Genomic DNA, 24,991 nt, shown 5'->3' with positions numbered 1-24,991 from the left:
AATGTGGTGCCAATATTCAAAAAGGGGACAAAAACTGAGCCGGGAAATTATAGGCCGGTAAGTTTAACCTCTATGGTTGGTAAAATCCTTGAGGGTTTCTTGAGAGATGCTATACTGGAGTATCTCAAGAAAAATAACCTTATGACAGAGTATCAACATGGGTTTATGAGGGATCGATCCTGTCAAACTAATTTGATCAGCTTCTATGAAGAGGTAAGTTCAAGCCTGGACCAGGGAAATGCAGTGGATGTTGTGTATATGGACTTTTCAAAAGCTTTTGATACAGTGCCACACAAAAGGTTGGTACATAAAATGAGAATAATGGGGATAGGGGAAAATATGTGTAACTGGGTTAAAAACTGGCTCAGTGATAGGAAACAAAGGGTGGTTATTAATGGTACGTACTCGGACTGGGTCTCAGTTCATAGTGGGGTACCACAGGGGTCAGTATTGGGCCCGCTTCTTTTCAACATATTTATAAATGACCTTGTTGGGGGCATGCGGAGTAGAATTTCAATATTTGCAGATGATACTAAACTCTGCAGGGTAATCAATACAGAGGAGGATAATTTTATATTACAGGGAGATTTATGTAAATTGGAGGATTGGGCTGAGAAGTGGCAATTGAAGTTTAATGTAGATAAATGTAAGGTCATGCACTTGGGTAGAGGAAATAACATTTATGATTATGTACTTAATTGTAGAACACTGGGTAAAACAGACACAGAAAAAGACTTGGGTGTATGGGTGGATGGTAAACTTCACTTTAGTGGACAGTGTCAGGCAGCTGCTGCCAGGGCTAATAAAATAATGGGATGTATTAAAAGAGGTATAAGTGTTCATGAAAAAAATATAGTTCTACCTCTGTACAAGTCACTAGTGCGACCGCACTTAGAATACTGTGTACAATTCTGGTCACCGATATATAAGAAGGACATAGCTGAACTGGAGAGGGTGCAGAGAAGAGCGACCAAGATTATTAGAGGAATGGGTGGGCTGCAATACCAAGACAGGTTATTAAACTTGGGGTTATTTAGTTTGGAAAAACGAAGGCTTAGGGGGGATCTAATCACAATGTATAAATATATGAGGGGACAGTACAGAGACCTTTCCAAAGATCTTTTTACACCTAGGCCTGCGACTGGAACACGGGGGCATCCGCTACGTCTTGAGGAAAGAAGGTTTAATCATAATCACAGACGAGGATTCTTTACTGTACGAGCAGTGAGACTGTGGAACTCTCTGCCGCATGATGTTGCAATGAGTGATTCACTACTAACATTTAAGCAGAGCCTGGATGCCTTTCTTGAAAAATTTAATATTACCTGTTATGTATATTAGATTTTATGACAGGGTATTAATCCAGGGAACTAGTCTGATTGCCGGATGTGGAGTCAGGAAGGAATTTTTTTCCCCATTGGAACTTGTTTGGCACATTGGGGGGTTTTTTGCCTTCCTCTGGATCAACATGTTAGGCTACGGGTTGAACTAGATGGACTTAGAGTCTCCCTTCAACCTTAAAAACTATGATACTATGATATTATGAACACCAGTGTCACAATGCAACCATGCTAACCACTGACAGCAAAGCATGAAAAAGAATATTTCCAAGCTACCCCAAATCACATTCACAATATAAAGAAACATGGTATATAGGCCGGTAAAGGCATTCTATAGCATATACTTTGGCATAGGTTTATAGATAGCAGTTTGTCCCCAGGACTTCTATGAGTCTTCAAGCAAGCTACAATTAAATTATTACTTCCTGAGCAGTACAAATTACCACAGTACTGTTTTCTGGGAAACCTCTGACCACGTTTGAAGGATCCCTACAGTTAAAGGAAGCATTTGTTGAGAAACACTAGGTCAGGCAATGTCTAACATAATTGCAAAGCTGATTTTATATTAAATACATTGTTTCATGAGTAGATTTCTCTGTTAAATTCCACTGAGCAGTATAATGTATACATTTCAGAACATCCAGCTAATGTTTTTGTTCATATTAGCTTTAAGAAGTCACATCTTAGTGTCTTACCTGCACAATTGCAAAAATGAGGAGAATTTTGGCAATAGGACTGGAATGCTGCATGCGTGAGACCACTAAAACTAAACTTGCTAAGTGGACATTGAGACATGAAGATAGATGCCATAGGAGGTATATCAGAACAGTACAGTGTATAAACACAGGAGAAATTATTTCCAAAAAGTTACAAAACTATATATATATATATATATATACAGTACAGACCAAACGTTTGGACACACATTCTCATTCAGTGAGTTTTCTTTATTTTCATGACTCTGAAAATTGTAGATTCACATTGAAGACATCAAATCTATGAATTAAAACATGTGGAATGAAATACTTAAAAAATTGTGAAACAACTGAAAATATGTCTTATATTCTAGGTTCTTCAAAGTAGCCACCTTTTGCTTTGATTACTGTTTTGCACACTCTTGGCATTCTCTTGATGAGCTTCAAGAGGTAGTCACCGGAAATGGTTTTCCAACAGTCTTAAAGGAGTTCCCAAAGATGCTTAGCACTTGTTGGCCCTTTTGCCTTCACTCTGCGGTCCAGCTCACCCCAAACCATCTCAATTGGGTTCAGGTCTGGTGACTGTGGAGGCCAGGTCATCTGGCGTAGCACCCCATCACTCTCCTTCTTAGTTAAATAGCCCTTACACAGCCTGGAGGTGTGTTTGGGGTCATTGTGCTGTTGAAAAATAAATGATGGTCCAACTAATTGCAAACCGGATGGAATAGCACGCCGCTGCAAGATGCTGTGGTAGGCATGCTGGTTCTGTATGCCTTCAATTTTGAATAAATCCCCATCAGTGTCACGAGAAAAGCACCCCCACACCATCACACCTCCTCCTCCATGCTTCACGGTGGGAACCAGGCATGTAGAGTTCATCTGTTCACCTTTTCTACAAAGACAAGGTGGTTGGATCCAAAGATCTCAAATTTGGACACATCAGACCAAAGCACAGATTTCCACTAGTCTAACGTCCATTCCTTGTGTTCTTTAGCCCAAACAAGCCTCTTCTGCTTGTTGCCTGTCCTTAGCAGTGGTTTCCTAGCAGCTATTTTACCATGAATGCCTGCTGCACAAAGTCTCCTCTTAACAGTTGTTCTAGAGATGAGAAGGTGTGTCCAAACTTTTGGTCTGTACTTTATATATATACACACATAATATTTTTTCACTTACAGTATATACTGCTATTGACTCCGCAGCACTTCACATACATTGGCAACACTGTCCGCATTGGGGCTCACAATCTAAATTCCCTATCAGTATGTCTTTGGAGTGGAGGAGGAAACCGGATGAAATCAACGTAAACACGGGGAGGACAAATAAACTCCTTGCAGATGTTGCTCTTGGTGGGATTTGAACCCAGGACACCAGTGCTGCAATGCTAACCACTGAGCCACCGTGCCACCCCAAGTAAAGTTTTTTTACATAATATTCCAACTGAGATAAGTAATATGAAGTTAATGGTTTGACCCCTTTATCTTTGAGGAAAGTAAATTATTGCAAAAATTAACCATCTATAAAGCGCAAAACAAACAAACTCATTTTAAATTTTGTGTATTAGACATTTCATGCAGAAGGCACATTAAAAAAAAATATGACATATTAATTCTGGGAAAGAAACATTTAAGGCAATTATTCTCCAAAATGTTAATTGTGTTAATTACATCTCAGTGAATAGAGACCTATCATACAGATTCAGAACGAAAAAAATGAACATTAGATTGATTATTGTAATTTGCTATAGTTTGTGATGCCCTTTTGTCTGAGAATTTACATTTTTCACGCCAAGAACTTTTGATGATGCCTATAGAAATATTTTCAAGTTGTTGTTTACAAGTCTGGTAAATTAACGCTTAGTTAACTAAGGAAACTATGTTCATTCCTCAGTATCTTGGTAATGACATGTGGCAGTTTGGTTTCGTGATTGCTTCAGGGACTGTGCAATGTCTGGATGTCAGTTCTCTCTTGTCACTTTGAGAGGCATCATTCCTGGCCAGTCTTTATAACAAATGATGAGGGTCAGGTATAGCCAAAGGCAGGAAAAATGTTTGCCGTGCTCTCCATTTTCAGATGTTACACTTCTTCTTTGAAAGAAATGAACATTTTGAACAGAAACTTTTACAATATTGCTTTGAACTGTCATTGAAGTATGTGGCATTTTTATTTAATCTGTATTTCTGATTCTTTACTTTTTTATTTATTAATATATTTATAAATAAAGTTATATTTAAATATTTTCAAAATGTCAATTGCTGTAAGTCATGGGAAGAACATATTAATGGGGATCTGTCAGAAGGATCAACTTCCTTAAGCCATCTTTATGAGCATGTACATCATTGGAAGCAGAATATAATGATACCTTGATACTGTATCTATGATCCAATATTATTTTTATCTATATGTATATATATATGAGAAGAAGAAGAACAGTCGTACACTGAAGAACCACAATAAATTCTACCTAATAAATATTTTTGGAGGTATTTAGACTACTAAAATGGCCATTGTAATACTAGCCCAGCGCCCCTTCAAGGCACCCTCCTTTGCTGGGCTAGTATTACCGTGAAGGGGTGCTGGGCAAGTATTACAATGGCCATTTTAATTTCTAAATACCTCCAAAAATATTTATTAGGTAGAACTTATTGTGGTTTTACAGTGTGCGACTGTTCCTTTTTTTCTCATATATTTCACATCACGTACAGATACGCACCTGTAAACAGTTGTAAAGGTGCAGTCAGTCCAATTTGAAGTCAGGTTAGTACCAGCATGGGAAACCAGCAAGGGAACCCCTGTTTTCCTTCTGTTTTAAATATATATATATATATATATATCTGCAGTATATATATATATATATATATATATATATATATATATATTATATATATTGCAGGGTCCGCTCTGGAGCACTGCTGGGGGCAGGGAAAGCTGCGAGCGGCAGTGTTAGATCTCCGGCTCCCGCTCATATAATATACACAGCCGCTGTCCATCAGTGTGGTGTTGAAATTACATCGCACTGAGGGGCTGGGGCAGCGGGGCATATTATATCTGCCTGCACCCTCCTTTAATCGCACATGATCCTCCTGTGTTAGATATGGCCCCCGTGCTGCTGCCCATAGTAAAATAAAAAAGCTTTACTTAACTCCTGATCTCCAGTCTCAAGCTGCTGCTGTCTGTGATAAGGCACAAAGAGATGATATCACTCTGCCTCATGATATCACATGACCGGCAGCAAGAACCAGGAAGTAAGGAAGCTGGAGCTCAACTGCGAGGAGGGACAGCGCTGAGAAAGTAAGGAAAGAGTGTTTTATTTTATTATGGGCAGCAGCATGGGGGCATATCTAACACAGGGGAGATGTGCCATCTATAGGGGCCATGGGCAGCTGTATGGGGGGGCCATATCAAACACAGGGAAGATGTGCCATCTATAGGGGCCGTGGGCAGCTGTATGGTGGCCATATCAAACACAGGGGAGATTTGCCTACTATAGGGGCTATGGGCAGCACAGGGGGACGTGTCCCAGCACAAGGGGGCTATATTCAATATAAGGGGGCAATATCCAGATTAAGGGGGGCTAATTTTAGGATGGGGGCTATGAGGGACATATACTCTATATGATTTGTTAGACGGTCACTGGCATTATAAGATGGACCCCATTTAACATTAAAAAAAAATCTCTTTTCCTTCACCAAATTTGGGGATGCGTCTTATAATCAGGTGCATCTTATAAAGCAAAAAACACGGTATATAGATATATACAGTATATATATATATATATATATATATATATATATATATATGTATATATATTATGTCCAATATATCCAATAGGGCCCAAATAAATCTTCATGCTTTCTAATATATTAATAAGGTGTTGAGATCTATGAACTGTACATAGATTTTCTGGAGAATCCGAGCTTATATTAAATGAAACGAGACATTATCTGTATAAGATGTAGATCAAAGGCGTAGAGACCCCTTTTATTTAAAACAAGCTCTGGAGACAGATTCTCAGAGATGTCATTGTCCAGCCCATAGATGTTAAAAGATCATTTACATATTAAGAAAAATGTAGAATTCTCTGTAAAAAGAAATCAGATCATAGATATCAAGGTAAGGATTTTATTCAGCATTCTATGACGCACATGGCCATCTACATGGTTTATGAAGGTTATTCTTGCTGACACATTTTCTTTAAAGGAAATCAAATCAAATCAATTATGTCAGAATTCTGTCATAATTCACTATAAAAAAAATCCCACAATTCTTGCACAAAGTGTAGCTGCACAAGAAAAGTTAACACTAATCTCTTCCAGCTTCACCAAATTGGGCAGATCTTGTGCGTGAGGGTCGCAGGTCATCTAATTCATGATGAGCCATTGTAAACCTTATTTCAGACATTTTAGTCCAGCCCACTACTGAAGCAAGATTTCTGGCGAGGGCACACATAGGTGCAGGTCAATTGACAGATGCCCCAGACCTATTTAAAGGTGTGCACCACTTGAATGAGTGTTTAATCCCCCCTCACCAAGAATGGTGATGTTCATGCTGCTCTTAATGAATTTGACTCAATTTTTTACAACTGAAAATTTAGGGAAGGGAATAATTTTTTTTATATACTAGCACAGGACTACCATTTAGCTTTTAATTTATTGTACATTGTGTAAAAATCAGTTATTACAAAAACTTAGTGGGTCACGTAATTGCAGAACCTTGCATAAAACCAAAATTATAACCCCACAATATAAGCCATTAAACATGTTGAGTTTAGTATCAAGTTACTGTTTTCTGCATTAAGATACTTTTCTACATTGCGGCATGTGTGTCAACTTAGAAAATGCCACATCTATATACATTTTAGAACATAGGAGACAAATGGTCAACAGGTGGCAAATTGAACAGATATCATTCATCAGGGTTTGCAGTTGTCTTAAAGTGTTCAGCATAAATGAGTACACCTCTTTTAAAAAGAAAAATAAGATTTTAATCAATATCTCACTGAACATAAGAACAATTCCTGAAATGATGGAGTTTCACAGAACATATTTTTAACCCATAACATCAAAGTAAGTTTAATAATATAACTTTATTACTAGTGATGAGCGAGTGTATTCGTTACTATTTGCTATTCGCAGAATAGTGCGGTATTCAGGCTATTCGATATACTGCAAGTAATAATGTATTCGCCTCGCTATATTCGGACGTCCCGCCCAGTCGTTTTGGCGCTTGATTTGCAGCCTATAAACATGCTGGGCTTCTTAACCAATCACAGTAATGCTGCAGCCTTCTTGGTTATGGCATTACTGTGATTGGCTGGCCGCTCAGCATCATAGGGTCTCTAAAAGACCATCTGCCACCATTTTGTGCACATTGCGCCCGAAGCCTGTATTGTATCAGTGTAGAGATAGAGCGTGCAGCTGCTTGGGAGACTGTAGGTCGCTTAATAACACAAGAAGGAATGAGGGGGTGTGTCTGTGTTTTTGCTAACACTATACTTTCTGAGTTAGTAATGGGGGTTTCTGATAGATGCCTATAAATTTCTAAACTCTGGGATTGATGTCATCTGTCAATTCAAAGCTGAAATCATCCCCAAAATTATTACGCTGATTGACACTGCATTGGGGCAATTGGAAAAAGCCAGGCAAAGTGCCAGAATTTGCATATCCAATGGATTTTCCATTTCTGGAAAATAACCATGGGCCCTCCCAACCTGAAAATATCAGCCCCTAGCTGTCTGCTTTACACTGCCTGGCTATCAAAAATAGATCAGAGCCACGTTTTTTTTTAATTATTTATTTAAATTGTTTTTATAAATGGAGTGAGATCATCTCCATTTTTGATAACTTACCAAGGCCCTGTGGCATTTCTCTTCTCTTGTAGACAGCATAAAATGGGAAAGTGATTTTTTGCCCTTTTATAGTAAACTGTCTGCTGAAAACCTGTTTAATGAATAAATAGACTTAACTATTGTTAAAATCCTGTCAATTAGAATTTTGTAGTCTAAACTTTAGCTTTGAAATGAAGACGTTCATTGAGGTGTATTCATTTCTGTAAAATGGTCCTGATAGAATTTGTTAGGAAAATTACTTTTTTGTTCTGGAAAATAACAAATGTTGTTAGCATTCAATGGCCCTCAATTGTGGTTATTTTTATAGTAAGGTATCCCAAAAAAATGTTAATTCTCATTTGGAAATTAAAGGTTTTCTGACAAATCTGTTCGGGTGTACTCATTCAATGTTTCTTTATTGTTGTGCACCATACATTTTGAGATATGTTGGGTTGAAAACATGTTAAGAAAGACCAAATATGTGGGGAAACATGAAATGTACTCTGACAAGCAAAAGGGTAATAATGTTTTTAATTTTTGACTTTCAGGCTCCATAACTCACAGCTTTGAGACTTTCAGTATGTTATAGGAAGTAATTTTCGCTAACAAATACATACATTTTTCTTGCAACTATTTAGTATTAGTGATGAGCGAGTACTAAAAAGCTCGGGTGCTCGAAGCTCGGGCCGAGCCTCCCAAGATACTCGTGTACTCGGCCCGAGCACCGAGCCCAATGTTATCCTATGGGAGACCCGAGTATTTTTGTGAAATGACCCCCCGGCAGCATGTAGAAACCCTAAAAATGTCACAAAAGTCTCAGAAGAGTGCTCAAATGACATGGCATCAGCATGGGGAAGACCCATTGAAGCATTTATCACTCAAAAGTCACAGCTGTGAACAATTTTGTCCAAGTTTTACGCCATTTTTACGGACTCACCAGAAAACCTTCCAAAATGACCCCAAAATGAATTTTCATGGCGGAAATGTTAAGGGCACATACCCAATAGTGAGATAGAGCTGGTGTATGTTACTTTTTGAGATTAATACATGAAAGATTTTACATGAAAACCTTGTGTGGCACTCCGATGTCCAAAACGCACGTTTTGTGCTTTTTACTAGCGATGTCGGTCATTTTTTTTTTTTTATTCTATCTCCCTCAGTCCGTCGGTCTGTCTCTCTCTGTCTTGTCTGTCCCCCTCTCACAGTCTGTCGGTCAGTTCCCCCCCCTCTCTCTTACTTACCGTTCCCCGATCACTGCCGCGGCGCTGCACAGCTGTTCAAACTCCGGTGGCTTTTCCTCTTTTGAAAAAGCCGGCCGCTCATTAATCAATCTCCTATTCCCTGCTTTCCTGCTTTTCGGCGCCTATGATTGGTTGCAGTGAGACACGCTCCCACACTGAGTGACAGCTGTCTCACTGCACCCAATCACAGCAGCCGGTGTGTGTATACTGTGCAGTGAAATAAATAATTAAATAATTAAAAAAAACGGCGTGCGGTCCCCCCAATTTTAATACCAGCCAGATAAAGCCATACGGCTGAAGGCTGGTATTCTCAGGATGGGGAGCTCCACGTTATGGGGAGCCCCCCACCCTAACAATATCAGTCAGCAGCCGCCCAGAATTGCCGCATACATTAGATGCGACAGTTCTGGGGCTGTACCCGGCTCTTTCCGATTTACCCTAGTGCGTTGGCAAATCGGGGTAATAAGGAGTTAATGGCAGCCCATAGCTGCCACTAAATCCTAGATTAATCATGTCAGGTGTCTCCCCGAGATTCCTTCCATGATTAATCTGTAAATTACAGTTAAAAAACACACACACCCGAAAAATCCTTTATTAGAAATAAAAAACACTAACAAAGTCCCTCATTACCAATTTATTAACCCCGACAAACCCTCCATGTCCGGCGTACTCCACAGTCCTCCAGCGTCGCGTCCAGCTCTGCTGCATGGAAGTGACAGGAGCTGCAGAATACACCGCCGCTCCGGTCACCTCCACGCAGCTAATGAGATGAGTATAGCGATCAGCTGAGCTGTCACTGAGGTTACCTGGATCCAGCGGTGGATGCAGCGGTGGCCGCGGGTAACCTCAGTGACATCTCAGCTGATCTCGCTACTCACCGCCGCTCCAGTCAGCTCCATGCACCAACTGAGGTGAGTATAGCGATCAGCTGCTGTCACTGAGGTTAATCGCGGCCACCGCTGGATCCAGCGGTGGCCGGGAGTTACCTGACTGACAGCAGCTGATCGCGCTATTCCCTTCATTAGCTGCGTGGAGGTGACCGGAGCGGCGGTGTCTTCTGCAGCTCCTGTCACTTCCATGCAGCAGAGCTGGACGCGACGCCGGAGTCCGTGGAGTACGCCGGACATGGAGGGTTTGTCGGGGTTAATAAATTGGTAATGAGGGACTTTGTTAGTGTTTTTTATTTCTAATAAAGGATTTTTCGGGTGTGTGTGTTTTAAAACTGTAATTTACAGATTAATCATGGAAGGAATCTCGGGGAGACACCTGACATGATTAATCTAGGATTTAGTGGCAGCTATGGGCTGCCATTAACTCCTTATTACCCCGATTTGCCAACGCACTAGGGTAAATCAGGAAGAGCCGGGTACAGCCCCAGAACTGTCGCATATAATGTATGCGGCAATTCTGGGCAGCTGCTGACTGATATTGTTAGGGTGGGGGGCTCCCCATAACGTGGAGCTCCCCATCCTGAGAATACCAGCCTTCAGCTGTATGGCTTTATCTGGCTGGTATTAAAATTGGGGGGACCGCACGCCGTTTTTTTTAATTATTTATTTATTTATTTTACTGCACAGTATAGACCCGCCCACCGGCTGCTGTGATTGGGTGCAGTGTGACACCTGTCACTCAGCGTGGGGGCGTGTCTCACTGCAACCAATCATAGGCGCCTGTGGGCGTGGAAAGCAGGGAATATGAGATGGCTGTGTACAGAGCACAGCGCGCCGGCCGGTATAAAGGCTCGGTCACGCTGTGCAGGCCAGCCAATCACTGCAATTCCACAACTAACAGGCCTGTGGCATTGCAGTGGTCTGCCAGCCAATCCCTGCATGAGGGCTGGCTCTCAAAAGAGCGCCAACATGCAGGGATGAAGACCACGAGTAAAGCACGAGTATTGCAAAATTACTCGGTACCCGCCGAGTAGCCCGAGTACAGTGATACTCGTGTGAGTACCGAGTAGTAACAAGCATGCTCGCTCATCACTATTTAGTATATGATTACTTATGCAGATTTTTGTTATGTCACTGTATTACTTCTGTGGTGTGGAAATATTTTTTTCTTCCTGTAAACTACAAAATAAAACCAATTCTCCCTTTCCTTAATAACTTCTTGTGTTATGAGAGCGATTCAAAAGTGAAAGGTCATTGCTTAGCAGCCATAAAGACGATTTCCAAAGAAAAGAGAACGAGCATCATTCAGATCTTCAATAGCAGTCTCTTGGCCAACAAAATTGCCGTACTCCATCATGAGACTGCTATGACAGATGAAAGTATACACAATAAAATTCATCCACCCATTCAAAACCAAGAGGGGGACTTCCAGGCAAAATATTGGCGGCAACAAGTTGGCTCATCACAAGGTCTATAACTTCTGGCATAACAAACATGGCAGTGGAGGTGGCTTGTATGCTTCATATCAGATCACAGATGTCCATGCAAGCACCATGCGATGCATGTTACACAAGTCTGGCATGATGGTCCAAAAAAGATGAAAAAGCCTTCACTGCACTATCATCATAAGAAGCATTAGTTCAAGTTTGCCCTTTAAGTACAAAATGGGTACAGTAGAGAATAGGAAACAGATAACTTTATGCAATGAGTCAAAAGTCAATAGATTAAGCTCTAATGGGTGCAAATAGGTCTGGAAGAAACAAGGGAAAAAGGGCTAATGGAACAAGTTATTGATGGAACTAATAAGTTCGGTGGAGGAAGTCTGATGAATTGGGGTTCTTTAACAGCCATAGGCATTAGATACCTGACTAGGATCAATAGTGGTCTCAATGCTGAGCTATATGTGAGTATCCTACAAGTTGAGTTACTTCACACACTCAAGTACTATGGGTGTGAAAAGGACAACATAGTGTTCCAGCAGGGCACCGACCCGAAGCATATGTTAAGATTGGTAAAGAAGTAGTTAAATGACAGTGAAGTAGAGGTACTGAATTGGCCTCCACAGTCCCTGGACCTCAACTCCATCAAACACTTGTGAGAAGAAGAAAAAGATGTATATATACCCAAATGAGTTGAACAGTATGCACTAAAGTTGGGAATGTGCGTAAAAGTCCTGGGATCAGATTTTGGCTGAGATATGATCAAAATCATACCCAGAAGGGTTAAGGTAGTGTTGACAGGCAAAGGTGGACTTAGAGAATACTTACAAAATAATCTAATATATAAAGATGAGTGTATGATTGTACGTATGTGTGTACGTATGTCCGCTAAAGGAATCCGCACCGACGCATTTACAATCACGAAATTTTGCACAGATACCTCATGTGACTAAGGGAACATCATAGATTATGTTTTGACGGGAAAATTTAACCCAACGCTTTACAGTTACTCTCCAAAAAAACCTGCCTCCAATAAAGTCAATGGAGCTGGAAGCCACAGGCTATTATTAGCAGCTGTGATTGGCTGCTATAGGAACAAAAGACATTCATAGTATTAGAAGATTACATGTAAGGTAATATGATATCGGTGGAGAGACGGATAGAGACAGACAGGGAAAGAGAAAGATAGAGACAGACAGAGAGACAGACAGAGGTAGACAAAGACAAACAGGGAAAGAAACAGACGGGGAAAGAGACAGATGGGGAAAGAGACAGATGGGGAAAGAGACAGAGTGGGAAAGAGACAGAGACCGGCAGACAGGAAAAGAGACAGACAGGGAAAGAGATAGGGAAAGAGACAGACGGGGAAAGAGACAGACGGGGAAAGAGACAGAGAGAGATAGATACAGACAGAGAGACAGACAGAAACCAAGAGACAGACAGAGATAGACAGAGCCAGACAGGGAAATAGAGTGATGGGGAAAGAGACAGACGGAGAAAGAGACAGACAGGGAAAGAGAAGGGGAAAGACACAGACAGATACAGGCAGAGAGTGAAAGAGACAGACAGAGAGAGGGAAAGACAGGCAGGGAAAGAGACAGACAGGGAAAGAGACAGAGAGATAGATACAGACAGAGAGACAGAAACAGAGAGACAGACAGAGATAGACAGAGACAGACAGGGAAAGAGACTGATGGGGAAAGGGACAGACGGGGAAAGAGACAGACTGGGAAAGAGACAGATGGGGAAAGAGACAGACAGATACAGGCAGAGAGTGAAAGAGACAGACAGAGAGACAGGGAAAGATAGACAGGGAAAGAGACAGGGAAAGAGACAAACGAGGAAAGAGACAGACCTGGAAAGAGACAGACCTGAAAAGAGACAGACAAGGAAAGAGACAAAGAGATAGAGACAGACAGAGACAGGCAGACAGGGAAAGAGACAGACAGCAAAAGAGAGAGGCAGAGAGACAGACAAAGACAGATGGGGAAAGAGACAGATGGGGAAAGAGACAGACCTGGGAAAGAAACAGACCTGTGAAAGAGACATACCTGGAAAGAGACAGACCTGGAAAGAGACAGGCGGGGAAAGAGACACAGGCATGCAGACAGACGGGCAAAGAGACAGATAGGGAAAGAGACAGACAGAGACAGGCAGACAGGGAAAGAGAATGACAGAGAGACAGGGAAAGACAGACAGGGAAAGAGACAGACTGGGAAAGAGACAGACCTGGAAAGAGACAGACCTAGAAAGAGACAGACCTGGAAAGACACAGATGGGGAAAGAGACAGGCGGGGAAAGAGACAGGCGGGGAAAGAGACAGGCAGGGAAAGAGATAGATGCAGAAAGATATAGAGAAAGACAGACAGACACAGAGAGAGAGAGACAGACAGAGATAGAGAAAGACAGGGAGAATGATGCAGAGACAGACAGAGACATAGAAACAGACAGACACACCGAGACAGACAGGGAAAGAGACAGAAAGACAGACAGAGACAGACAGACAGAGACTGGGAGAGAGATAAAGACAGTTACTATCCTGGGCAATGCCGGGTACTACAGCTAGTAAAAAATATAATTTACATTTTTAGGAGCAAAACCATAACATTGCAGCAACATGACTGAAATCTACATAACTAATCATATGCTAAAAATTTGCAAGTGAAATTTATTTATGAGATAGCCAAGATGATTGTCTATAAAATGAAGTTAGTCTTATGCTCAAAACTTTATTGGATGGTAAGATATGGAGCTTGAAAGTCAAAAGTTCAAAACATTGTTACCCTTTTGCTCGTTAGTGTACTTGTGTTTAATGTATACATAAAATCTGTAAGACAAATAAATGTAGAAGAGAAGTTAATATTTTCAATACATTGTATGAGCCCGCAAGCTATCTTATGGTTCTATTGCACAGGTTATGTCATGTACTACTCATTAACCTTCTAATAACTATACAAGGATAAGGTACATAGAATACCATTGATTGCCCCCATTAAATTTCTAAAACAAATAAACCTGAGAATTTCATTAAATAATTGTAAACAACATATGAATTCTTATAGAACAATTTTGATATTTTCTACCATAGATAGTATTCCATAGATTATCATAAAGTCAGTTTTCCAATATTTATTTCCCAGAGATATTTCAGTATGACCAGACCTCCAACCATGCTACCGCATTTGAATTTATTCTTTGCAATTATGTGCTCTAAAAGAAACCATAAACCAAACTGTTTACAGGAGTTAATCTGAGCACAACAGGAAGCTCTTCATAAATGCAATAAATGCAATAAACCTGTGAAAAGAGAGTATATAATCGCATAGTGTTTCTTCAGTTAAACTACTTTATGGATTTTCAGGGTGATAGCCACTACCAAGGTTATGTATCTTTTCTAAATTAAGGGATTTGAAGCATGTTTCTCTAATTTGACAATCCAATGTGAAATTGATACTAAAAATTGATATCCTCTGGATGAGTCAATTTCTCGACTATGATATATCTTCAAGGCTTTTGTGTCCTTGAGTCTCCTTGTGCTGTAAAGAATCCTGTATCCTATTGCATGCTGATATCTTGCTGTCTAGTGTGAATGAATAGTGTTGTACATGTAAAAATGTCTTATTGAAATATATGAACAAATGTAACAATTTATCATTTGGCTTTTACAAAAATTTCATAACTGTGAATTTTAAAATTTAACATCATTCCTATATAGTTATACCAGTATGAATAGCATGAGCTTTAGAGGTCAAGTTTACTTGTTTGATGAGAAACATTAGGAGGAACCATATAGTGAACATCTTACTAACCAGTATAAATGTAAATATATCTGTAATTTCAAATCAATTTGCCATAGGAAAGGCACTATTTAAGGCTCTAAGGATTTTTTTCTTTCACATATGTTGATGATTGCTTTGAGTTAAAAATACATGTCACACTTACTTTGAGGCTAATGTTTAGCGGGCTTATTAAATTTCCTGCAACTGGTTCCTAGACTAAGAAATTTTTCATATACAATTTCCCTCCAAGTAAAACATGCTGGTTATCAGTTTTATGGATCCAAAGTGGATTTCCCTTCATTAGCTCTTATCCACAGATGCAGCAGGTGCTTAATTAATGTTCAGTGCACTTCATTAATTGCTGTAGAACACAATATTGCTATATGTAGTGAAGGGCGGACCAGGACTGTAAAAGTCTGGATTCAAAAGTACCCAAGTACTGATTCCAGGCCCAAAGTTCTCAAGGAACTCAGTATAATGATTTCACTCGGTTACTCAATTAATTAAAAAAATAAAGGAAATATAAAGGGGATTGCAGGCATGTTATACTTACCAAGTCTCTTGCGAGGCTGCCGCCGGCTCCACTCATACTACTTCCAGGGCTGCTCATTATCCTTCATCAAAAACAAGAGGAAAAAATGACCAGAAAGCCCAAAATGCAATCAGTGAGTCTTTATTAAGGTATTGGCGAGCGGCACACTTAGCAAGAGGGACGCTGACAACAGGGATTCCCAGGATAAAGAGTGATAATTCACTATTGTTGTAAACATGGGTATAGTACATATACACAGTATAAAAAGGATGGTAGTTCACTATTCCTATAAAGATGGATACAATAAATATACATAGTATAGAAAGATGGTACAACTATACCTAGTATAGACTAAATTGTCATTGCCATCCATTAAAAAGAAAAAGAAAACGACCTCAACCACAACTCAACCACAACTATCACAAAAGACTAGCTGTCATTGATGTTAGAGGGGGCAATACACAGTATCAAGAACTGGGGTATGTGAACTTTTGATCAGGGTCATATGGATGTTTTTGGTTGTCATTATGATTTAAAAGAGAAGACACAGTAGTTTGACCATAAATGGCTTCACCCAACCACTAACCATGAGTGGAAAAAAAGATTGTGTGTTATCATTCATATTCTCTGAAAAAGGCCAAGGTAGCAAAAAATCTGCCGGGGTATATGAACTTTTGAGCACAACTGTAAATGAAAATCATGGCTAGAACAATTTGGAGAATTACTGACATCTAAAAAAGCCATGTAATCACTAACTTACAAATGATGTCATATTAGTAGACAGCTGGTTTGTCTTAGCTATCATAGATATGATTTTGTAAAATAATGGAGAGCGCAAGTAGGGTCTTATCTGGTTAAAGAGTGAGGTACAGACTGAAAAATCACTCACCTGGCAGGGTTGTGAAAGGCACAACCGCTCTGTAAGCCTGAAGAGATAATGGTGGCTGCCGCAGTACCCACATAGATATTCTTAAGAAAGAAAAACTAAAAGGGTATAAACCACGCTGACACCAGATTAATTAATGTTAAGTTTATTTGTTACAGATCAACGCGTTTCTGGGAGCTACGTCCCCTTCATCAGGACCAAAGAAATACAACATCTTATTGTATTTCTTTGGTCCTGATGAAGGGAACGTAGCGCCCAGAAACGCGTCGACCTGTAACAAATAAACTCAACATTAATTCTTCTGGTGGCAGCGTGGTTTATACCCTTTTAGTTTATCTATCTTAAAAATATGAATTTTGTGTGTGATTATGAATGGCTTCAAACCAGTTCTCACTTTTAGAATATATATTCATAATTAATATTTGATACTCTAGTAGCAGAAGTGAAAATATCAACTTGTCCTCTACAGTAGTTATACTACAAAGACATGATAAGAAAACAACTATTGAATGTTTGTTCTTACACAGGCATTCTCGTCAACTTTTCTGCAGGCAAAACAGAGAACGTTATAGATTACCTGTTATTGTCAATTTTTGCTTTACATGAATTTGCCTCACAGACATAGAAAAAGAATAATGAACCAATTGTTTGTTCGTCTTCAAACAGGTCCCATTGGTTTTGAGTCACAGTTCAATAGCAGTGGGTCTGCAAACTGGATCTTGAGCATGTCAGGTAAGCAAGGAAGATCGATAATTCGAAAGCTTAATTTCCTAATATTGTTGCCAGTTATAATTTTGTCTTATTAACAGCACATTCTCATTATAACTTTATAGAGTGAAAGAGCCTGTAAAGAGACTACACGACACTATCTATTAGCTACAGTATACAAGCTACGAGCACAGAGCTCTATATTTAAGAAATAAGCCCAATTATCACCTATTCTCTTAAAAGAGGGTTATGATCAGAATATCTTTTATTCTTCCTGCAATTTCAATTATTTTCTTTTTCTGAAGTAAAAAAAAGTAGCAAATCTATCACATATTATTCTATATCTCCAAAATTATTTTTATTTAATAAATTTACAAGAAATAAGAGGCACTGTACAGAAACAGACTGCAAAAGTCCAAAAGTCTTTTCATAATGTATATAGTTGGCCATTACGCTAATGTATATTCAAGTCTACTTGATCTACTGACGTTTCCTGCTGGGAAGCACAAGCATTAAAAGTACAACTGTGTGAATTCATCTAAATTGTTTTTTTTTCCTTAAAAATCAGTTTTGACTGCACATTTCCCTGTCTCGGTGTATGTTTATGGATTGACTTTTGTGCTTTTATACAATGCTACAGTAGTTTGTTGTTAAGGTGAATGCTAAAGGAAAAGGTTGTGAAAGACATTTGATTTCACTTTGTATTGAAAAATAATCAATAATAATGAAAAGCTATAAAGTAACCTTATGTTGGAAGCAATAAAGGAAGCATTGGAACAAGAATCCCAAGTCTTATACACCCTTGTACATGTGAAACCTACTGAATGTATCCAATGACGAAAACAATGGGATTTCAGCTAGTCGATAAACTGAGCAAATGGATTATTTGGATAAAAGAGTGAAATCCCCATATTCAGTTATTTTTAGTGGTGAGGAAAAGATCAGTAATTCCATTACACTTTATGTACATAATGTGTTTGTTGCACTCAGGAAGATACAGCCTCTTATACTTTCTTATGTAGTCTTCAACAACTTCACTATTAAAAAATACTTACACAAAAATATGTCTGGTAGGTGATTTACAAGCACTATGGTGGTAAAAGAGAAGAGTCCAGGTGTAGAAAAAAGGGCAACAGCCTATAAAGTCAGTGTCTGGGAGGCCAAGTACGTAAATTAGGGAATACATAGAAAGACTAAACACACAAAAATAGAAGCATATCCAGTAATAAAGGAAAATGACGTGTTATTAAAAAATGCAACACAGCAATTAGAATTAAGAAACCAAAGTCCTTTCCATATATATTGGTGACCTGTGAGTAACATAGAGAGAAATAAAGGCCAAGGTGATAATGTACATAAGGATAGGGTGGTTTGATTGAGATACAAGTTTTTGTAAGGAAATCATCTATGAGGTTTGCAGTCGCTGAACTGAAAAGTAGTTAAATTGCGTAAGATATTTTCAACATATTTTGTGATAGTGAAAATGTATCATCATTATATCATGAGATATATATAAATATAAATATATAAAAGATTCTAATTTGCATATAGGATTACCGTCTTACCATTTATGAGTTTATGAAGACCATTGTGATGAGGCAAAAGCTACAGTAGTTATGTCTCAGCATGAGTAAACCCATGTAGTACTGCAGTATTCATAACCAGCTGTGCATCATGGTAGGACACCTTTAAGAAATGGTATTCCAATGTCCTCATAAGGCATGAACATCAGACGGTGAAACACTGGTCACCAGGCACTACAGGTTATCGGTTTGATTACTGGGACCCCCTGTAGCCATTTGTCTCCGGATTTTCCTGCTGCAGAATGAATAGCAGTAGAATAAGATGGCCTAAATAATCACTGGACACTTTCCAAGTCTCCATAGTATCCCCTGATGAACCTTGTAATTTTAAGGGGGAAACGTGTAGGGATGGTCTAATTTGTCCCAGTTGATAAGTAACTGGGATATTTTACTGATATATTGGTTATGTTATGTACAAGTGTAAGTTACATTTTTGACCATACATATTTATATCATAATAGTACATATGACTATATGACGTGTATTCAGCACTTTTTGCACTCGGTGGTGTTGGTATCAGGCTTATCCTTTATAGTGACAGGGGCTTTGAGGGTCAGCCACCGAGGAGCGGGGACACGCAAAACAGTAAGGTGATTTAACCTCCGCTGACAGGCAGGGACAATCCTAGGGATTTTTAGATCCCTGTTCCTTAACATCTTAAGGCCCAGTCACACACAACGACTTACCAGCGATCCTGAAAACGATGCAACCTGATAGGGATCGCTGGTAAGTTGCTGGGAGATCGCAGGTGAGATGTCACATAGTCAAACCTTACCAGCGATGCAGGAACGATACAGGTCACAGCAGCGACCTGTATAATGATCTCAGCAGTCACTGTGACCCTGTCACACAGTGTCAAACATAGCGATGTGTCCAGCCCAGCAGGACATCGCCTTTGAAGAAAATGGCCTGGACCATTCTGCAACGACCAGAGATCTCACAGCAGGGGCCTGATCGCTGGTAGGTGTCACACATAACAAGATCGCTAACGGGATCGCTACTGCGTCACAGAAACCATGACTCAGCAGCGATCTCGCTAGCGATCTCGTTATGTGTGATGATACCGTTACTCTCTGTCAGTTATCATTATTTGAGTAGGAGCAGCACTGTACTGCACACACTCATCCTTGCCCACTACCAAAACTAAGACCTCACTGTGGGTTTTTCACCATTATATGACATTTGTCTGGTACTTTATTATATGGAGATTTTTCTATATGGTTTTAACCGAATGAATTTTTTCATAATTAATAGATTAAAAACAAAATGGTTTTAGAGGCTTTTTCTTTGTTTTTTTGTGTGTATTCCAATGTTTGCAAGTTTGCAAGTACACATAAGACTGGGATAATATAGCAACATGTGATACATTAAAAAATTCTCCAACAAGTCAGGGGACCAAAAACGTCTGTGAAAATTGTCTGCATCTTGTCACAATAATATTTTAGAGCTGTGGTTTTGCTGTGAAAAAATTACCAAATTGCATACAAGCCAAGGTTGTATGAGCCACATACGACTTGCGACTAGCAACAGAAAATCCAACACACCTGGAAACATATTGATCTTGAGTCATAGATGGTCCAAAGGTTAAATGTTGTGAGAGGTCTAATTATTATCACAATAGATCTTAGTGTTGCACAATGCTTGGTGCCAAGTAGCCCTTTTCTTACACCACATTGTGGCAATCACCATGCACTAATTTGTCCTCATGCAATTGTAGAGCAAGCATACGATATGTAGGCAGAAGATATAAATTATGCTGGTAAGCTATAAGTAACTCCTATGGTAAACGCTTAAGAATGAAATGATTTATTTTACGCTATTTGAATGTCACAATTCAATTGGATTGGAAAAGTATTCTGTGTAGCCTGCCATTGCATATCATCACTTTTACATTTCATTTATTGAAGATTTTTTTTAATGGTTAATAGAATTGGCGAGAATAGAATGCATTGTAATAAGACTTACGGGAAGAATAAAATTATTTAATATCATCATCTTTACAGTTCCCTGGGTTTGATATAGAGACCTCTGTCTTATTTTATCTTCAGCATTTCCATCAATAATTAACTTATGAAAGAAACTGCTTTACAAAGCCCAGGACTGGTATGATATCGAACATTACCTTGAATCTCAAAGTGTCCCACTGTGGATGACAGCAGAGATCCTTTAAATGATCTATTAAGTGCATTATGTTTTCCCTCTTTGTTCTTTTAATATTTTATAAAGTATTTTGAAATCAGTAGTATAGATGGATTACGCTGTGAAGGTTCTTGATTTACATGCACTATGTGAATGCAACTAAGAATTTTTTCAATAGAGTAGGTGGAATTGAAAAGCATGTGATAGGAAGCTGGGGAGTGCAATTAAGTTCTCAGATTCAGAATTGGCTCTATATGAGCACATCATCAATAATGTATAGACAGCAAAGGACAGAGATATCGCTATGAGTAATATTATAGGAGGAATTTCATATAAGCATGCTTCACTTACAAACACTTTTGAGTGTTGCTTTAAGGGTTTGACCTATTGTTTACATCTGGTTTTGATAAATGTATCTCTTTTTAGTTAATTTTGTTCATATCACTATTTATATATATATATATATATATATATATATATATATATATATATATATATATATATTTATATATATTTTACAGTTTGAAATGTTGCAATTTTTTCACTGGCCACTAGACTTGTACATGGCTCATTTGATGCTAGTCACTACTTATGGGTAGAGTAGTCAGGAAAGTCAGGGTCTGATAACAGGAGGACATGTATGGACACAGGGAGTATACATAGGTGCAGTCAGGTCACAATCCAAGGGTCAGAATTTCGGGAAGGCACGTAGTGGATTCAGGGAGAAAACTGAGACGTGGTCAGGTGACGGTTCGAGGTCAAAAGGCAGGAGTTCACGACAGGAACAGGGAGCGGACCGAGAGGAGTCAAGAAACTGTCCAGGGTCAGGAAGTAATTATCAGAGCACAAGCAGGAACACAGGCCAACAGCACAACAACAGAACCAGAAAGTATAACGGGCAAGGTTCTGAGAGAGCATGCTCACTAAAGCAATTATCCAGAAGATGGAACACCTGAGCAATCAGCACCTCCCAGAACCAGCATGGAAGCCTGCACTGTCAATCAACCTGCCAGCCAGTAGTCCATGAAAACACAGCAGAGCATCTCCTAGTGTACAAGATGCTCTGCACAGAGGAATCGTGACAGCTCATACTTTTGTACAGATTACTATTCAGTAGTCATCTCATTAGATTTACAGGCAAAATTACAATGAATAGCAACACCTATATATACAGTAGATAACACATTATCCACCATTCACAATAACTCTTGGTCACAACTTAACTCCTATGCCTCTGTGCACAAAGACGTTTGCCAGTTCATAGCATGCACAGAAAACACCTGTATACAAGTTGTTATGGTAAGAAGCCATTTATTGCTGCTTATGTCTATGTGATTGCTAAAGAATAGGAAGCATGAGTCCATTACTGCACCTAGCAGAAAATATGAAAATTGCCAGATTCTTTTCTTTTATATGTAGATATGGAAAATTAAATCCCCACCCCAGCGTTTTGCTTATTTTCAGTGCTGGAGAAATGTATCTACTGGCAGATCATAAATATCCGGAGACTGTCAGCAGGTTTTTGCTATGTTGCTATCAATATTCATTGTTCACTCGAATGGGAAACGGAAAAGAGAGACCACTCTTAACTGGTCCCTGTATAGACTAAAGACCTTAGCCACACAACTAACTACACCGCTTAAGACCTGGGTTTCTAAAGGCCATCAAATGTTTTTTGGGTCTCCTGAGAGACTAGAGGAGAGGATGCAAAGCATAGCCTGTAAACGGGGATGAAGGAGTGTCGAAACAAACATAAAGAGCTGGAAATCCCAGGAACAAGCTTACATGGAAATATACCAAGCAAGAAGAACCAGTGAAAAGAATACATATACCTCCTAGGCTGTGATAGGATAAGCCAAAACAGAACAATAAAAGCAACTGAAAAGGATAAAGTTTAGAAATGAAAAACAAAGACAATAGTAACCATCTGCATTAAGATCGAGAGGAAAATAACCATATCCCAGCAAATCGAGGGACTGACCATGGAGCAAATGGTCACTGCATCGAATCCCCAAATCTAGCCATGGAATATGTATTTTGACAGCAGCATGATGTACAGGTAGAGACCTTGAGTCCAACCATAAATCTCTTAGTTTACGTGCGTGCAGCAGTGTAATAGAATCCTTGTTTTCTCTACTGCAGATCTAGCAAAGCTTGAAATGTTGAACCTTGTGTAACTCTGCCAACAGGAGTGATTGGCAGCTTTTCTTGCCCAATGTACAGTGACAATAAATCTGCTTATCCGTGACAGTGATGTATTTGTACTAGAACACAACTAGTCTTTTAGTGAAATCTGCTACTGATAAAACACTAATTATATTGAAACAAATACACACAGCATAATATTGAAAGGAATGTACTTTTTATGGATTGTCTTATGATGATGCTAGAATAGTGATCCTGATGTTCCTTGTCTCTTTCACCAATGCATAAAAAGTTATATGGAGTGGCGGCCAAGTGTGCATGGCGCCGTATCATATAACTGTGTGCAAGATATGGAAACTCCTTAAGCTATTCACAGTAGACTGAACTAATAGGGTAGAGGAGAGGATGAAGACTAAAGCCTGCTTTACACCTTACGATATCACATACGATATCGTATGCGATCATACCCGCCCCCATCGTATGTGCGGCACGTTCAATTTGTTGACCGTGTCCCACAAACGATTATTTCCCGTCACACATACTTACCCTTCCATACAACCTCGATGTGGGCGGCGAACATCCACTTCCTGGAGTGGGAGGGACGTTCAGCATCACAACGACATCACGCGGCAGCCGGCCAATAGAAGTGGAGGGGTGGAGATGAGCGGGACATAAACATCCCGCCCACCTCTTTCCTTCCGCATTGCCGGCGGGAGCCATGGGACGCAGGCAAGATCTATTTATCGTTCCCGGGGTGTCCCACACTGCGATGTGTGCTGCCTCGGGAACATTGAACAAACCGACGTGCAATTTTAAGGAAATGAACGACGTGTATACGATGAACGGTTTTACGTTCAATCGCAATCGCACGTTGCTGTCACACGCTACAACAACACTAACGATGTCGGATGTGCGTCACTTACGACGTGACCCCGCCGACACATCGTTAGATTTGTTGTAGCGTGTAAAGCCCGCTTTAGTTATAAGGTGATAGTAGAGTGGACCATTGGAACTTAACATTTATCAACTATGTTGTGAATACTTTGAAGATACAAATTATTTTAATGGCAAGAAATGTTGAATATTTTTTGTTTTCTTTTTAAAGTCACAATATTATGAGTGAAACAAAAAAGTACATTGAAAATAAAATATAGATCATTTACCATTTGTAATTAGTTATGGTAATAGCACAGGTGACTTCTTTCATTATATTATACCCCTTTTGGTTTAGCAGGACAGGCATCACGTGTTTTTCAGCATTTGTGTTTTCCAAGACTTACAAATCAAGTCAGTTTATTCTTTATAATTCCTAATGCACATAACCTTATTTGTTATCTATTTGACTTAATAGGGGATTTTTCTTTACAGAGCTAATTGAAAAATTTGTAAAGAATCACCATATATAGTTTTAACAGGTGCACCCAGTAAAAAAAAAAATATTTAGTGTTTTTGCACAATTCATCTTAAATAATATATATTTATTTTGCACTTAGAAAGATATTGTCATGATGAATATCAAGAAACCGGCACCTCTAAGCTGACCCTCAGGCTAAAGGGTCCAATGCTATCCCTAGTATTAGGGATACCCCTAAAGGTGGGGATGCCTGAGTCTCCTTCCTGGCCTGGCTCCTGAGTAGCCCTGCTCTGATACCCCATCCCCTTCCCCCAGGGGGTCGGGACAGGAGTGAGATCATACCCACAAAAATAGACAGACAGGGGAAACCAAAACTCTGTCAAACAGCACATGCTCACAGATGTTTAAGACAAAAAAATAAGGAGGAAAAGAAGAG

The 24,991-nt window shown here is 39.4% G+C and overlaps 1 protein-coding gene across 5 annotated transcripts in view; it reads left to right on the top strand.

Moving 5' to 3' along the window:
• LINGO2 (leucine rich repeat and Ig domain containing 2) overlaps positions 1-24,991 on the top strand; it is a 2,307,572-nt gene that overhangs the window by 747,213 nt on the left and 1,535,368 nt on the right. For all 5 annotated transcript variants that reach the window (XR_012724629.1, XM_075316936.1, XM_075316938.1 and 2 more), the window contains one exon: positions 17,293-17,358. The gene's annotated coding sequence lies outside the window, so the exon portion shown is untranslated. The remainder of the gene's footprint in view (positions 1-17,292; positions 17,359-24,991) is intronic.

Source organism: Anomaloglossus baeobatrachus, chromosome 1 (assembly GCF_048569485.1).
Source record: "Anomaloglossus baeobatrachus isolate aAnoBae1 chromosome 1, aAnoBae1.hap1, whole genome shotgun sequence".
Classification (NCBI taxonomy): domain Eukaryota; kingdom Metazoa; phylum Chordata; class Amphibia; order Anura; family Aromobatidae; genus Anomaloglossus; species Anomaloglossus baeobatrachus.
The sequence above is the reverse complement of the archived record's forward strand: the minus strand, read 5'-3'. Positions and strand labels throughout refer to the sequence as shown.